General features: G+C 35.5%; 1 protein-coding gene across 1 annotated transcript in view; it reads left to right on the top strand.

The window, feature by feature from the left end:
• The window catches only part of LOC8262270 (glutaredoxin-C9), a 1779-nt gene extending 1575 nt beyond the window's left edge, over window positions 1–204 (top strand). The window contains exon 2 of the mRNA XM_015719490.2: window positions 1–204. This exon is cut by the window's left edge and continues 678 nt beyond it. The gene's annotated coding sequence lies outside the window, so the exon portion shown is untranslated.
• The last annotated feature ends 16081 nt before the right edge of the window (window positions 205–16285 follow it).

The raw sequence follows: 16285 nt of genomic DNA, 5'->3' as shown, positions 1-16285 counted from the left end.
ATACCACGCTGAAATGTCAGTGAAGAATATAATAATTCTGAGATATGCGATGTCATAATCCGTACATGAGGAAGCCACAAGTTGACTAACGGTATTTTTAAAGAAAATGATAGTTTTCTTTCTTTATATTTTTTTTTTCGTTTTCTGTTCTTTTTTTGAACTGCAATAGGTCAAACATTAATAAGACGTTCTTTTTTGACTGTACTGCTTCTTTCCTTCGGTTTTTCTAGATGAACAAGAACTAGGCAGTCTAGATTGTTATTACGTTGCTTCCAGCCAAAAATTAAACAACCTTGTGCTTGATACCACTTAAAGAAGTTACTCCTGTAAAACATTGACTGTAAAATATGTCTGTTGAATTTCATTATAGAGATTGTATACATGTAATCAAGCTCTCTATATGAAGAAGAAATGACAGAGTGATGACTACAAAGATACAGAGATAACTATATGTAGGATAGATATCACAGATAGGTGAATAGGAAGCTTAATTCTGCAATATTATAATCCATTAAACTAGACCTCAATCACTCTAATTATATACTTATCAGGCTCTACTCGTCTCCCTGAGCTCCAAGTGGATGATGATGAACTGGATATAGACTGTATATAGTCATTTAAAGTTAAAAGTCTTGATGAACAGAGATAGAGGTGCCAAAACAAGAAAGTAAATTTATCACGCTTAGGCAATTTCATATGCTGCCATATATATTAGCAAAAAGGGTACAAAACATATGCAGAACTCTAACTCGCACCAGTTAGACAACCCCACATGGCTAAGTGAGAAAGAAGAAAGGTCAGAGGCAGTTGGTACGACTAGATAATAAACAGCAGCAGCAGGCAGGCAGGCAGGAAAATGATGATCGAGAGAGAGATCAGCTATCATTTTCATATTCGTTTTCCAGGATTTGTTATAGTCTGTTTTGTGAAATCATGACATGCAGATTCAGGCCTTCAATTAACTCATTTATTTATTTAAAAGAGAAATAAAAACAAAGCAAAATTTGACCAAAATGATTTTCTCATTTCCTTTAAAAAGAGAATGCTTGTGATCCTCAAAGAATCACCTTTCTGACAGTTTTCCTTCCATTGCCTAAAATCTGACTCTCTTTGAAATAATATTACTCTTCTTTGACTATATGATATCACAGTCGTAGCTTGATTCTTCTGCATGCTATATCATTGATTTCATGTGTGCTCTTCCACAACTCTCTTCTAGTGTTTCCACTTACACATTCTTATTACTACTTTCATATTATTCGACTTATAAAAATATGTAACTAATTCAATAATTCAACGATAAAAATAATTAATTTTTATAAACCGATATCTTTAATAGTAAAATATTTTTTTTATCGTGACTTTTAGTTATATATATTTTTATTTAAAAGATATTACATACTAAAAATTATATAAAAGAAAATCATGATTAAAAAAGTTTTAAAATAAAAATAATGGTATGGGATGGCATCATTTTACTTCTCCTTTTTTAAGCATAAATCGTTATTTTAATTGTGAATTTGTTAGTGTAAGTGTATATCCAACTAGCCAATCAGCCTTTCACTAGAATTAAAATTATGAGGCAAAACAAATTTTAGGCAATCTCAACAAAAGTTACCTCTGCTAACATTTAATTTCAAATTAGAAGTTATCTTGCGAGTTTAGAGGTACACTTTTATATTTAACTAGCCATCTGGATTCTTATTATTAATATTAATATTATTTATTATTTTTAAATATTTATTTATTTGTAAATTATTTTTATAAAATTAAAATATAAAAAAATAATAAACTAAATAAATACATAAAAAAAATTTAACAAATGCTATGTTCAACAATATTAAACTCCGATTTTTAGCATATTGTAATTTTTGGTGTCTACTTTTTTTCTGATGTTTTAAGAAATAATAAAAATTCTGATTTATAATTAAATATGAACAGTATAACAATAATAATTAATCAAAATACAAATAATTAAATTTTTAAAATCAGTATCTTTCAATAGCGAAATATTTCTTTTTTATCTTGATTTTTAATTATATATACATTTTCTATCTAAAAGATATTACATATTACAAATTACCAAGAAATCACAATTAAAAGAACTCTAAAATAAAGATATTTTTTATATGATGTGATCACTTTACTTTCTCTTCTTTTTGGGCATGAATCCTAATTTTAACTGTGAATTTGTTAGTATGAGTGTATATCCAAGTAGCCACTCAGCCTTTCACTATAATTAAAATTGTGAGGCAAAACAAACTTTAGGAGATCTCAACATGATTACATTTTTTATTCATATTAAAACAAAAGTTACCTGTTTTAAATTTAATTTCAAATTAAAAGTTATCTTATAAATTCAAAGGTACACATTTTTATATTTAACTAGTCATCTGGATTGTTATTATTATCATTTTAAATATTTATAAATTTCTCTATAAAAATAAAATATAATAATATAATAATAAATTGAATAAATACATAAGACAATTTAACAAATGGTATGTTTTACGACTGAAAGATCAGATTTTTAGCATATTGTTTTTGATATCTACTGTTTTTTGTCATATCTTAAGAAATAATAAAAATTTGTATTAAATTCATAAAAGTCACTTAATTTAATAATTTTTAATATTTATAGCTACTATTAAAATATAATAAAATAAAAATATTTTATATATAAATAGATGAATTTTATAACACATTAATAAAATTGTCATATGTCAAAAGACCCGCGCTAAATTCTTATTAGTTGTTACTATAAGATGAGGTTATCTGCTCTGTTAAAAAATATTAATAGAAAAGGTATCTAAGAAAAGATTCAACTGAAAAATATATGTATTAATTAAGCAAAGTTTGTTATATACAAGAGAATGAGCTTGGCAGAGATGACAGCTCAGCAAAACTAAAACAACTTGATTGGCTAATTAAATAACTGTCTTTGGTTACTAATCTAACTAACTCAAGCTAACTAATATCATGTGAACAGTAGCTAGTCAGCTGACTTTCCTTCTGCATCCTTCTTCTAATACTTCCCATCAAGGTGAACATATATGTTATGAATGTTCATCTTGCTGAGAAGAAATTGAAACTATCCTGGATGCAATGTTCATATTCACATATTCAGTTTGAATAAACCCTTGCACTATATTCTTTCTCATATAATGACAATCCATCTCAATGTGTTTCGTTCTGTCATGCAACATAAGATTTTTTGCAATGTGAAGTGCTGAGATATTGTCACATAACATATAAGCTGGTTCCTTGTATGAAACTTTGAAATTTGCCAGTAAATAGCTCAACCAGACTAACTCACTTGTGGTCATGGCCATTGCTCGATACTCTGTCTCTACAGAGCTCCTAGAGACTGTGTTTTGCTGTTTGAATTTCCAACTTATCATAGATGACCCCAAAAAACACAGTAACCTGTCAAAGACTTTCTAATTTCCTTACAAGAACCCAATCACTATCTATATAAGCTCTTAACCTCAGCTCAGAACTAGCTGGAATTAGAATTCCTTGCCCAGGTGCACACTTTAAGTACTTCAAAATCCTTAGAGTTGTTGTCATATGAACTAGTGCAAGCTTGTCCATGAATTTTGTAACAACATTGACTGCATAAGAAATATCAGGCCTAGAGATACATTAACTTGCCTACTAATTTTTTATACTTAAAAAGGATTAAAAAGCAAATCTACTTCTATATGAGAAAAATGATGATTAACTTTTATTGGTATGCTAGAGGACTTAGTTGTTGATATTTAAGGATTTGTATCTCTCCCATATTGCTAAGTTATTAATTTTGAGGAATATTTCTCCCACATTGCTAAGTTAACAATCTTGAGGTATCTTCCAAGCCTATATAATAGAAGCCTCACTTTGTTATTCATTCATTCCAAAAATAATAGAAAAATATTAGAAAGTTAAGCAATTATTTTTCTCCTATTATAAAGAGAGAATTTTAATGTTTTCTCCTTTATAAATAGAGAGATTGCAACTTCTATTATTTTCTTATAGTGAAATTCTTATATCCTTGCCTGTGGTTTTTTACCCTAATTTGTTTAGAGATTTTTCACGTAAATCTGTGTGTTCTATTGGTGTATTTTATTTTTCCTTTATCTTTATTTTCTCAAATTATTAGTTGTGATTTTGCTCTATCAGGTTCATATTTTTCAATAATTGGTATCAGAGCTTGGTTGGCAAGAAATTTCTTAAAATTCTGTGGTTGCAGCTCAGTCAGTCTGATCTTTCACATCAGAAAAGGATTTTGAGGTTTCTTTGGTGCAAAAGAGCTTGTGTGGAGTAGTAAGAACACTTACAATTTAGGGAAGGTTCTGTCTAAGGAGATTAGTATTTAAGAGGTCCGCTTGTGACCCTCCAGTCTTTCCTGAAAACTTACCTAGTGAGTTGTGTTCATTACTGCGGTTCATTTTACAAGCTAAAAGGCACCGTTTGTGATAGAAGCAATGGCGATAAAATTTGAGATTGAAAAGTTCAACGGAAGTAATTTCTCACTGTGGAAATTAAAGATAAAGGCTGTATTGAGAAAAGACAATTGTCTTGCGGCTATCAGTGAACGACCGACAACACTCACAGATGATAATAAGTGGAACGAGATGGATGGGAATGCTATTGCAAACCTTCATCTAGCACTTGCAGATGGGATCTTGTCCAGTATAGAAGAAAAGAAAACGACAAAGAAGATTTGGGACCACCTCATTAGACTGTACGAAGCCAAGTCATTACACAACAAAATTTTCCTTAAGAGAAAACTTTACACCTTAAGAATGTCATAATCTACTTCAATGACAGAGCACATTAATGTCTTGAATACTCTATTTTCTCAACTCACATCTTTGGGCTATAAAATAGAGTCACAAGAACATGCAGAACTTCAACTTCAAAGTCTACCTGATTCGTATGATCAACTCATCATCAGTTTGACAAATAATATTGTTACCGAAATTCTAGTCTTTGATGATATAGCAGCCGCTATTCTTGAAGAAGAAAATCAGCGAAGGAACAAGGAAGACAAGCAGGCAGGTTCATAATAGGTGGAAGCCTTGATGGTGATGAGAGGGAGATCAACAGAACATGGTCTAAATGGGAGTCACAATCATGGTATATCAAAATCAAAAAGTAAGAAGAATTATAAATGCTACCATTGTGGTAAGAAATATCACCTGAAGAAGGATTGTTGGAGTCTGAAGAATTCCAATCCTCAAGGGAATGTGGCATGCACTTCGGATGATGGAAATATATGGTGCTGTGAAGCAGCAATATCAACTGAGAGCAGGAAGAGATTTGCTGATGTATGGCTTTTTGACTCATGAGCAACTTATCACATGACCTCTTGAAGAGAATGGTTCCATCATTATGAACCTTTAGGAGGATCTGTGTATAGTTGTGAAGATAATGCCTTAAAAATCATAGGCATTGGAACCATCAGATTGAAGATGCACGACGATACAATCCGCACTATTCAAGGAGTGCGACTTGTGAAAGGTTTGAAGAAGAATTTATTATCTCTGGGACAACTGGATGATCTTAATTACATCATCAAAGTTCAGAAAGGAATCATGAAGATTAGCCGAGGAGCGCTTGTAATTATGAAAGGAGAAAAAATTGCTGCTAATTTGTATATGTTTTTAGGAGAGATTGTGCATGAAGCAGAATCATCTGTTGCTTCAAGTAGTTCGAGCGAGAGATCTGCAATGGTGTGGCATCAAAAGCTTGGACTTATGTCTGAACAAGACATAAAAGTTCTTGTTGAGAAAAACCTACTTCCTGGTCTCACAAAGGTGTCATTACCCTTTTGTGAGCATTGCATAACAAGCAAGCAGCATCAAATACAGTTCAATACATCCAATTCTAGAAGCAAGGATGTTCTAGAATTAGTTCACTCTGATGTATGGCAAGCACCAGTTTCATCACTAGGAGGAGCTAAGTACTTTGTGTCCTTCATCGATGATTACTCCAGGAGATGTTGGGTGTATCCTATCAAGAGCAAGGGAGATGTATTTGCAGTTTTTAAAACTTACAAAGCGCGGGTTGAACTTGATTCAGGCAATAAGATCAAGTGTTTGAGGAGAGATAATGGAGGAGAATACACAGGTAATGAATTTGATAGCTTTTGTAAGCAAGAAGGTATGAAGAGGCAGTTCACTACGGCATACACTCCTCAACAAAATGGAGTGGCAGAGCGGATGAACAGAACTTTGTTAGAAAGAACTAGAGCAATGTTGGGAGCTGTAGGCCTGAATAAGGCATTCTGGGCTGAAGCAGTTAACACCGCCTGTTATGTGATTAACCGGTCTCCATCTACAATAATTGATCAAAAGACACCGATGGAGATGTGGACTGGGAAGCCAGTTGATTATTCAAACCTCCATATATTTGGAAGTCCTGTGTATGTGATGTATAATACCCAAGAAACTACAAAGCTGGATCCAAAATCCAAGAAGTGTTTGTTCTTGGGATATGCTGATGGTGTGAAGGGGTATCGCCTGTGGGATTCCACTGCCCACAAGGTTATAATCAGTAGGGATGTAATTTTCTTAGAAGATAAATTGAAGGGAGAAGATGATAGCACTTCAAAAGAAAATTCAGAGACTACAATTATACAGGTGGAAAGAAAGTCTGCAGAAGAAGATTCTTCTGAAGCAGCACCAGAGCACGAAGAGGAAGAACCAGTCGAGTTTGAAGAGCCAGCTGAGTCTGAAGAGTCAGAACTTGGAAAGGGAAAACGTATAAAATTTACACCAACCTGGCATAAAGATTATGATATAGGCAGCAATATCGCATACTGTCTTCTAACTGAGGAAGGAGAGCCATCAACTCTCCAAGAAGTAATGAGCAGTTCAGATGCATCTCAGTGGATGGCAACAATGCAAGAAGAGATGGAAGTTGTGCATAAGAACAAGACTTGGGACCTTGTGCCACTACCACAAGGAAGAAAGGCCATTGGCAACAAATGAGTCTTTAAGATTGATGATGAAGTGGAGCCGTTTCGTGCAAGAATGGTGGTGAAAGGATATGCTCAGAAGGAGGGGATTGACTTCAATGAAATATTTTCTCTTGTGGTTCGATTAACAACTGTTCGAGTAGTCTTGGCGATGTGTGCTACATTTGACTTACATCTAGAGCCGCTAGATGTGAAAACAACTTTTTTGTGGAGATCTTGAGGAAGAAATTATATGCTCCAGCCATAAGGTTTTGAAGAAAAAGGAAAGCGGAACTTGGTTTGTAGGTTGAACAAATCTTTATACGGTTTAAAGCAGGCGCCGAGGTGTTGGTATAAGAGATTTGATTCCTTCATCATGAGCCTTGGATACAACAGACTTAATGCAGACCCTTGTGCATATTTCAAGAGGTTTGGTAAAGTGATTTTATTATCTTACTGTTGTATGTAGATGACATATTGGTTGCAGGCCCCAACAAAGATCATATTGAAGAACTAAAGGCACAGTTGGCTAGGGAATTTGAAATGAAGGACTTGGGACCAACATACAAGATTCTAGGGATGCAAATTCACCGAGACAAAAACAATAGGAAGATTTGGCTTTCTCAAAAAAATTATTTGAAGAAGGTCTTGCGACACTTCAATATGCAAGATTGTACGTCAATTTCTACCCCACTTCCTGTTAGTTTCAAATTATCCTCCAGTATGAGTCCTAGCAGTGAAGAAGGAAGGATGGATATGTCTCGAGTACCGTATGAATCAGTAGTGGAGAGTTTAATGTTTGCGATAATTTGTACACGACCAGACATTGCACATGCAGTGGGAGTAGTAAGTTAGTACATGACGAATCCTAGCAAAGAACATTGGAATGCTGTAAAGAGGATCCTAAGATATGTTAGGGGAACCTCAGATGTTGCATTGTGTTATGGAGGATCAGACTTTATTATCAGAGGATATGTTGACTCAGATTATGCAGGTGATCTTGATAAAAGCAAATCTACTACAGGGTATCTGTTCACACTTAATCGCGAGTCGTGAACTGGTATCAACCAGGCGACATCAACAATGTAAGGAATATGTAGCAGCTACACAAGCTAGTAAGAAAGCAGTATGGTTGAAAATGATGATGGAGGAACTGGGGCACGAATAAGAGCATATTCCTTTATTCTGTGATAGTCAGAGTGCCTTGCATCTCGTAAGGAATCCAACTTTTCATTCAAAGTCAAAGCATATACGAGTCCAGTGTCACTTCGTTCATGAAAAAGTGGAAGAGGGCATTGTGGATATACAGAAAATTCATACTAAAGACAACCTAGCTGATTTTTTGACGAAGGCAGTTAACACTGATAAATTTATTTGGTGTCAATCCTCTAGTGGCCTGATAAAAGCATAAGTAGCATAGAAAGGCAAGGAAGAAAGAACAGTGTGAAGATCTGACTGATCCTCAATCAAATCTTCAAGTGGGAGATTGTTGATATTTAGGGATTTGTATCTCTCCCACATTGCTAAGTTATTAATGTTGAGGAATATTTCTTCCACATTGCTAAGTTAACAATCTTGAGGTACCTTCCAAACCTATATAATAGAGGCCTCACTTTGTTATTCATTCATTCCAAAAATAAGAGAAAAATATTAGAGAGTTAAGCAATTATTTTTTTTTCTATTATAAAGAGAGAATTTTAATGTTTTCTCCTTTATAAATAGAGAGATTGTAACTCCTATTATTTTCTTATAGTGAAATTCTTCTATCATTGCTCGTGGTTTTTTATCCTAATTTGTTTAGAGGTTTTTCACGTAAATCTGTGTGTTCTATTGGTGTATTTTATTTTTCCTTTATCTTTATTTTCTTAAATTATTAGTTGTGATTTTGCTCTATCAGGTTCATATTTTTTCAACAATAGCTACCAATATATCAACTTCTTCCAAGAGCTCCAAAACATACTTCCTCTGTGAAAGTACAATCCCTTCATTACTTCTGGCAATTTCCAAACCTAGGAAATACCTTAACTGTCTAAGATCTTTAAGCTTGAAATTAGCTTGCAACAACTATTTTACCTGCAATTAAAGAATGACTATTGCTAGCAATTGCAATATCATCCACACACACAAGTAAAGCAACAAAACCGACTTCATATGACTTTGTAAATAAGGAATAATCATATTTGGATTGAGAAAAACCATTTCTAATGAAACACTCAGTGAACTTAAGGTTCCATTGCTTGGAAGCTTGTTTGAGTCCATACAAGGACTTATTGAGTTTGCACACTAACTTCTGTGTGGTACCAGATTCAAGTAACTTCTCCCCCTAAATCTGGTAGCCTTAAGGGATGTCCATATATACCTCTTTAGAATCATTCAGAAAAGCATTATTGATGTCTAGTTGTGCTAAGGACCAACCAAGTATAGCTGCTAGAGCCAAGAACATCTTGACAGTAGTATGTCTAACTACTGGACTAAAGGCTTCTTCATTATCAAATCCAAATTTCTGAGTGTACCCCTTAGCCACCAATCTTGCCTTGTGTTTATCCAAAATCCCATCAAACAAAGATTTAGTCTTAAAGACTCATTTACAACCAATGATCCTTTTACTAGTAGGTAATTTAACCATAGTCCAAGTGTCATTCTGTTCCAGGGCATTCAATTCTTAATTTGTAACACCCGGAATTTTTTTATATATTTAATAATGAGTTTTTATTTAAGTTAATTTTAGCTTCATTATTGTTGGGTTTAATTTGAAATGATTTAATGAAAAATTTAATATTAATCAAATAAATGAGTTATTTTCTATACCCAAATTAGTTTGAAATTTTAAGAAATTATTCAAGTAAATTATTTGAGAAATGATTATATTTTGGTTATTCAAAATTTTCTCAAATGCATATTTATATAAGTAAAATTATATATCGAAAAATTTTGGAAGAAATTATAAAGGATGTTTTTATAAAAGAATTTTGGGAAAATTGGTATTATAATTGATTAGTAGTATTAAATTTTAAGTTGGAAATTGATTATTTAATTTAATTGTGTGTTAGGACTAAATTGGAAATTTATTTTGGGAATAAGGATTGAAAGTATAATGTTATTTTTATGGAGTTTTAATGGAAATTTGTGAGTTTGGTATTTTCGTAAATAAATATGTCGGTCAGGGGTATTTTTGTAATTGTGTATTTTCAGTAATTCGGATTTGGCCCAAATTAAATAGTTAGGGGCTTAATTGAAAGGCTAAAAAGAAGTTTGGGGGTCAAATTGGAATTCTGCAGGATAAAATTGTAAGTAATTAAGGAAGTTGAGGGACCAAATTGTAATAAGGAAAAGTTCGGGGGCCTAATGTCGATATTGAAAGGAAAGAAAATCGGGGAAGAGGAAGAGGAAGAAAGGGAGGAGAGAGAGAGGCGTCGGCGTCCATGGTGGACGGACGGAGGCTGGCCGAGGGCGTTGACGTCGGAAGGAGCGCACGCCAACCATGCGAGCCCGATGGTGGCGGTGGAGGCAAGCCGGTAGCGGAATCGCTGACGTGTGGCAACGGCTTCCTAGCTGCTCCTACTGCTTCCGGTGGCCTTCCGGTCGATCTCGGTGGCGATCAACTCCCCTTGGAGAGAGCTTCCTTTGGCTGGTGGGAGGAGAGAGTTCCGTGAAGTGGAGGCAGCCGCGTTTTGGGCTTTTCCGGCGAGCTCCCGGAGGATGGATGATCGGAGGATGTATCCCGACTCTCCTCACCAAGCTTCGCGATGGCACCGGTTTCGTGGGCGATCGGGCCGTTGGCAAATCGACGGTCGAGATCGTCCGCAAATCTCTCCCGGATGATTGGGTGTCGGATCGAAAAATCGGGCGAGGGATCGCCATCGACGTCGTTGTGAGTCCGATGGTGTGTTCGGATCGTCGATCGGGCCCTAATATTTCTTTGGCCCGTTAATTTTAGAAATTCTTGGTTTAATTGTGTCTATTGGATTATATTGAGTATTTGATGATTTTTGTGAGTAAAAAATAATTGTCTGCCTCGTATTTTGTCTTTGTGTGAGTCGGAAATAGTGAAGTTTGGGGACCCGACTCCCGTTGTTTAAATTGTTGGATATTGGAAGTGTTCTTCTGGCAGGTCCTGGACCCGTTTTTACGGGGGGTAATGTTCGTGTTGTAGGGGAGGTTCTGCCGGATTTTCGGTAGAATTCTCCGAGTCGAGATTCTTAGGTCTAGGAGTCTAGACCTAGGATTAATGATCGATTGTCTCAGCGTATTGATAAATTATTTTCCGTGACTAGATTGTCAGTTCGTTCGGCTCGCTCCTACCGAGGCACCGGAGCAGAGCTAGGAGGTCGCCAATCCTGTGAGTTAAAGTCACTTAATCGTTGCACTATTGCTAAGTCTGAATTTAATATGTTATTTTGAAGGTTTATGCATAATATGGTTATTAGTATCGCAACATAAATAATTTCACTGGATTATTGAAGATAATATAAATATTATTATTAGTAATGTTATAATAATATCAAATATTATCAGTTTTCCACATGAGTTGCATGATGTCTTACTTTAAAATTGTTAATCGTTATTTTGATATAGTTGAATGACTTCTTTAGACAATAATATTTATTAAATGTCGTGATTGCGATTTGGGAAATGTGGCTTGTAGAACATGCCGCCTGATGGGTTACATCAGGACCGCGTGCGCACCGGTAATGATCCTGGATATAAGGTTATTATGGATTTGTTTGCCCTGATCGAGCATTGCTCTCTGGGCTGAGTTCAGTTGCTTGCCGGAGTTAAGGTCCCTGATCGAGCGATGCTCTCTGGGCGCCGGCTTATTTGGAATTCAAGTGTTCATTTGGAGGTAAGGACCCTAATCGAGCTTGCTCTCTGGGCGCCAGACCTGTTGGATTAAGAGAGCCGAAAGGCTATTAGAATTTGGGGTTAGGGTTCTATTGAGCCACTCGTCCCGTAAAAGTAAAAATATATTTTTATTTATTCATTTATTTATTTATTATGGTATGATTATAATATGGATTGTATTTACGTGCATGGTTGATATTTTGATTCGAATGATTAATATTTTATGTGAAGGAAATAGTAGGGTACGATTACAGTATGGTTTGATATCGATTTGAATAATCTATGTTTTCCGAGAAGAAGCAATAGTCCCTAGATTATTTGATTTTAACTCACTCTAGACCCATACCTCCATTTATGTTTTTTTCGGATTCGTGGATCGCTAGTCCTCTCGCGACTCTTATTCAAGAACTGACTCCTTCATCATCGGGTGAAGTATTTGATTTGGTATGTAAAATGGTAAATCTTAGATTCTCCGCAGTAGTAATAGTAGATGTATCAGTTGTAAATTTTCTGAGCTTCGGGTCTCGCCTAGTTTTTCTGGTAGACCGAAGTAATTTTGTAAAGTGTAACTATTAAGATAATTTATGGTTTTAATAATATTAATTTGAGATGAGATTTGTTTAAATCAGTGAGTGTCAGGCTTACTACGGGTTTCGGTGGCCTTAAGCCTACCCATTCCCTAGTGCCGGTCACGGGCCCACGGGTGGGGTCGTGACATAATTCATGGCTACTTTCCAATGGTCAAATAGAACTGGTTGTTCAAAGGTGGTAAGATCAAGCATAGAAGAAATAGCACAAACGAATTTATGAAAAAAAAGGTGAAAGTTTAGTGTAATACCCAGAATTTTTATATATTTAATAATAAGTTTTTATTTAAGTTAATTTTAGCTTCATTTTTATTTGGTTTAATTTGAAATGATTTAATGAAAATTTTAATATTAGTCAATTAAATGAATTATTTTTCTATACCCAATTAGTTTAAAATTTTAAGAATTAATTAAGTAAATTATTTGAAGGGTAGATTATATTTTTGGTTATTCTAATTTTTCCCCAATATATATGTATATGTATAAATAAAATTATATATATTGGAAAATTTTGGAAGAAATTGTAAAGGATGTTTTTATAAAAGAATTATAGGGAAATTGGTATTTTAATTAACTAGTGGTATTAAATTTTAAGTTGAAAAATAATTAGCAAATTGGTTATTTAATTTAATTATGTGTAGGACTAAATTGGAAATTTATTTTGGAATAAGGATTAAAAGTATAATTTTATTTTTATGGGGTTTTAATGGAAATTTGTGAATTTGGTATTTCTGTAAATAAATATGTCGGTCAGGGGTATTTATGTAATTGTTTATTTTCAATAATTCTAATTTGGCCCAAATTAATTAGTTAAGGGTTTAATTGAAAGGCTAAAGAAAAGTTTAAGGGTTAATTGGAAATTCTGCAGGATGAAATTGTAAGTAATTAAGAAAGTTGAGGGACCTAATTGTAATAAGGAAAAGTTCGGGGGCTCAATATCGATATTGAAGAAAGGAAGAAGAGAGGCGTTGGGGAGAGAGAAAGAGAGCGGCGGCCGATCAAGGCGCTTGGCGCGGCTCCGGCCGGCTGGCGCAAGGAGGCAGCGGCTTCTAGGCGATTTTTCGGCTGATCCTGGTGGCTTTGTCGGCTGTTTCCGGTGGCGATCGGCTCCTCTCGGCAAGGGCTCTCTTCTGGCAGTAGTGGCGACGCCTGGGGTGGCCGAAGTTGCAAGATCCAACAAAGTGAAGTTTGAGGGGCAGCCGACATTTTTGGGTTTTTTCGGCGAGCTCTGGCGAGCTATGGACGATCGGAGGACGTATCCCGACTCTCCTCAGCTCAAGCTTCGTAATGGCACCGATTTTGTGGCGATCGGGCTTCGTTTGCAAATCGACGACCGAAATCATCCGCAAATCTCTCCGGATGATCGGGTGTTAGATCAAAAAATCAGAAGCAGGAATTGTCATCAGCGCGTCGTTGTGAGTCCGATGTTGTGTTCGGATCGTCGATCGGACTCCGGCGGCTGGAGGCGAGTCGACCGAGCGACCGAGCGTCTCGGTAATTTTCTCTGGCCCGTTGATCTTGGAAATCCTTTGATTTAGAATTGTGGTTATTGTTTTGTGTTGAGTATTTAATATTTGTGAGTCAAAAATAATTATTTGTCAGTTTGCATGCCTCGTATTTTGTGCTGTGTGTGGCGGAGTCGGGAAATAGTGAAGTTTGGGGAGCCGATTCCCGTTGTTTTAATTGTCGAATATTTGAAGTGTTTTTCTGGCAGGTCCTGGACCCGTTTTTATGAGGGGTAATGTCCGTGTTGTGGGGGAGGTTCTGCCGGATTTTCGGTAGAATTCTCCCGAGTCGAGATTCTTAGACAGTCAGTCCTATGAGTCTAGACCTAGAATTAATGATCGATTGTTTCAGCGTTTTGATAAATTGTTTTCCATGACTAGATAGTCCGTTTGTTCGGCTCGCTCCAACCGAGGCACCGGAGCAAAGTTAGGAGGTCGCCAAATCTATGAGTTAAAGTCATATATCGCTTATGCATGTGTCATGCATAAAATTTGATTTGTTACTGTGATTATTCATTTGCAATTTCAATCTTTCATTTAATTATTATTATTATTTGCATGATGCTTTTAATTACCATTTAAATATGTTTTTCCTTTATTACCAATTTTAATAATGCATGATGACTCGGGATGGGACGACAGTAGAACATAGGAGTTAGATGAATGTTCCAGTATAAATTTGAGAGAGATGAGATAAAGAAAGGACAAATAGGTAAAGTTTTAAGAAAGAAAGATTAGGATCTGCCCTGGTCGAGCATCGCTCTCTGGGCTTAGTAGAGTGTGGTTGCCGGAGTAAAGGTCCATGGTCGAGCATTGCTCTCTAGGCACCGACTTATTTGGAAATTTAAGTGACCAGACTGGAGGTAAGGTCCCTGGTGGAGCTATGCTCTCTGGGCGCCAGTCTTATTGGATAAGAGAGCCGAAAGGCTAAGGCTGAGAGTTAAGTGACCGGACTGGAGGTAAGGTCCCTAGTCGAGCTTTGCTCTCTAGGCGCCAGTCCTGTTGGAATGAGAGGTTTGAGATGTTAGAGTTGAGGTTAGTTGAGACATAAGTGTTGAAATAAATCGAGATGTTAGAGTTGATATTAGGGTTCTACTGAAGTACTCCGTCCCGTTGCATGTGGAATTATTTTTGTGTAAGCATGGCATGACACGTATGGTTAGCATGATTTATTAATTATTTTTAAAATTAAATATTATGATATTGAGATGTTTGAAAACTGTTTTAGATATATGATTTTAGCTCACTCTCGAGACTGACAGTCTCGATTTACTGTTTTTTAGATTCGTGACTGTTAGTCTTCCCGCGACTCTTATTTAGTAACCCGACTCCATCATCGGGTGGTGTTTGATTTGGTATGTCAAATTGTAAAAGTCTTAGATCCTTCGCAGTAGTAATAGTAGGGATATCAGTGGTAATTTTCTGTAGTTTCGGGTCTCGCCTAATTCTTCTGGCAGACCGATTTAATTGTGTAAAATTTAATGTTACTGTAATAATAGTAAAATTTGAGTTAAGGTTAGTTTGAGTTAGTGAGTGTCAGGCTTACTACGGAATTCGGTGGCCTTATGCCTACCCATTTTCCTAGTGCTGGTCACGGGCCCACGAATGGGGTCGTGACATTTAGAGTAAGATAATACATGAGAAAGAGAATGAGGAGTGACAACGTAAGAAATAATATTTAATTAAGGTGTATGAGATATGGAATGATGAAAGTCATTAAGATATGATGGGACTCTCAAATGCCTATTACTTCTTTTAGGAATAGAAGGAATAACAGAAGCATGAGAGACTGGTGCATTCACAAGATCTGACGGTTGTGTAGGATTATTTGATTCATTTGAATTATCATGAGAAAGAGAAACAGGAGAATGTGAAGAAGGAAAAGGAGTTTAATGATATATAGGATCATGAAGAGGACAAATAGGAAAAATAAGACTAGACTATGGTGAAGGAACAACTGTATTAGAATTAATGACTTAAAACACACTTTCATGGGAAACAACATCCCTTGAGATGAAACAAGAATGAGAATCCATATCATAAAGTTTATATCCCTTGATTCCTGTTAGATAACCAAGAAAGATACACTTTTTAGATATGGCGTCAAATTTGGTCCTGTGAGAAATGAAATTGGCTGCAAAGCATAAACAATCAAAAGACCTCAAGTAATCATAAGATGGTATTTTATGATATAAGAGTTCAAAGGGTGATTTATCAGAAAGTAAAGAGGGATTTTGTTTAGGAGAAAGGTGGTTGTAAGAACAGCATCTCCCTAGAATCTCAAGGGCAAATTAGCATGAAAAAGAATTGCTCTTGCTATAATGAGTATACGTTATTGTTGCTTCCTCTCAACTTTGCCATTTTGCTATGGAGTGTAAGCACATGTCATTTGGTGGATTATTCCTTTT

Source organism: Ricinus communis, chromosome 5 (assembly GCF_019578655.1).
Source record: "Ricinus communis isolate WT05 ecotype wild-type chromosome 5, ASM1957865v1, whole genome shotgun sequence".
Lineage (NCBI taxonomy): Eukaryota > Viridiplantae > Streptophyta > Magnoliopsida > Malpighiales > Euphorbiaceae > Ricinus > Ricinus communis.
The sequence above is the reverse complement of the archived record's forward strand: the minus strand, read 5'-3'. Positions and strand labels throughout refer to the sequence as shown.